The sequence below is a fragment of the Bison bison genome, unplaced genomic scaffold (genome assembly GCF_000754665.1).
Source record: "Bison bison bison isolate TAMUID 2011002044 unplaced genomic scaffold, Bison_UMD1.0 scf7180017864266, whole genome shotgun sequence".
NCBI lineage: Eukaryota > Metazoa > Chordata > Mammalia > Artiodactyla > Bovidae > Bison > Bison bison.
Window position 1 is genome coordinate 2,049,665 of NW_011494838.1, and position 2,279 is coordinate 2,051,943.

A 2,279-nucleotide genomic window follows, 5' to 3' on the forward strand; every position below is an offset into this window, starting at 1 on the left:
CTGGGCCCGAGTGCCGGGGTGGGGGTTTTGGTGCCTGGAGATGGGAAGATGGTGGGGCGGCTGGGAGCACAGCCCCCAGTCTGGCTGGCCACACATCTGCCAGCCTTCCCATGTCTGAGGGCAAGTGCTGAGAGGAGTCGGGCCTGGGGCTTGGGGAGGGTCCAGGCTGGAAGGCTGTGCCCACAGGGACTTGTCTGTGTCTCACAGACACCGGAGCCCCCAGGGAGAAGGCAGGCGGGAGAGGGCAGAGTGTTGACCCCGAGGCCGCTCCTGCTGTGGTCAGGGGACGCCCCTTCAGCTGGCCCTGGCTTCCTCCAGGCTTCGGCCCTTGGATTGCCTCACCACTGGGTCTGGGGTCCCTCCCAGCTCAACTCTCAAAGCCCAGGCCCAGCACTAGTTGCTCTCTGACAGGCAACAAGCTAAAAAGGCGGCGCACAAAGCCCGGAATCCCAGCTCTACAGGCACTGCTCTTCCTCCGTGTTTCTCCATTTTTAAAAAATACTGCTGCAGAGCTGGTGTGCGCTTCACGTAAGTTACAGAGCTGGTGTATGACATCATGGAAGTTACAGGTGTACAACACAGTGATTCACAGTTCTTACAGGTTATACCCATCAAGTGTTGCTATAAACTAGTGACTCTATTTCCTGTGCTGTACATGTGGTTTATGACTTGTAAGTGATACAAACAGTATTTGTCTTTCTCTGAGTTAATTTAAGCATAATATCCTCCAAACCCACCCATGTTGTTGCAGGTGGTAAAATTTCATTCTTCTATGGCTGAGTATTATTCCACTGTATCTATTTTTGCACACATACACACACACACACACACACACCACATGCCACTGTATGGGTGTATACACACACACACACATACACCATACACCACTGTACGCATGCATACACATCATGTCTTCCATGTCCATTCTTCTGTGAACAACTAAGGTTGTTCACATTTCAGCAATTGTAAATAATGCTATGAACACAGGCAGATCTGAATGAATATCAACATTTTAGGAATCAGTGAATTCAGATGACCGTTAATCTACTACTGTGGGCAAAATTGCCTTAGAAAAAATGGAGTAGGCCTCAGTCGACAAGAGTCCGAAATGCCGTACTTGGGTGCAATCTCAAAAACGACAGAATGATCTGTTCATTTCCAAGGCAAACCATTCAATATCACAGTAATCCAAGTCTGTGCCCTGACCAGTAATACTGAAGAAGCTGAAATTGAACAGTTCTATGAAGACTTACAAGACCTTCTAGAATTAACACCAAAAAAAGAGGTCCTTTTCATCATAGGGGACTGGAATGCAAAAGTAGAAACTTAGGAGATACCTGGAGTAACAGGCAAATTTGGCCTTGGAGTACAGAATGAAGCAGGGCAAAGGCTAATAGAGTTCTGCCAAGAGAACGCACTGGTCATAGCAAACACCCTCTTCCAAAAACACAAGAGAAGACTCTACACATGGACATCACCAGATGGTCAATATCAAATCAGGTTGATTATATTCTATGCAGCCAAAGATGGGGAAGCTCTATACAGTCAGCAAAAACAAGACCAGGAGCTGACTGGGGTTCAGATCATGAACTCCTTATTGCCAATTCAGACTTAAATTGAAAAAAGTAGGGAAAACCACTAGACCATTAAGGTGTGACCTAAATCAAATCCCTTACGATTTGATTTAGTGACAAATAGATTCAAGGGTTTAGATCTGACAGGAGTCCCTTTAGATCTATGGATGGAGGCTCATGACACTGTACAGGAGGTGATGATCAAAACCGTCCTCAAGAAGCAGTGATGCTAAAAGTTAGAATGGCTGTCTGAGGAGGCCTTACAAATAGCTGTGAAAAGGAGAGAAGCGGAAAGCAAAGGACAAAAGGAAAGATAGACCCATTGGAATGCAGAATTCCAAAGAATAGCAAGGAGAGATAAGAAAGCCTTCCTTAGGGATCAATGCAAAGAAATAGAGGAAAACAATAGAATGGGAAAGACTACAGATCTCTTAAAGAAAATTAGAGATACCAAGGGACATTTCATGCAAAAACAGGCTCAATAAAGGACAGAAATGGTATGGACCTAACAGAAGCAGAAGATATTAAGAAGCAGTGGCAAGAATACACAGAAGAACTGTACAAAAAAGATCTTCATGACCCAGATAATCACGATGGTGTGATCACTCACCTAGAGCCAGACATCCTGGAATGTGAAATCAAGTGGGCTTTAGAAAGCATCACTGCGAACAAAGCTAGTGGAGGTGATGGAATTCCAGTTGAGCT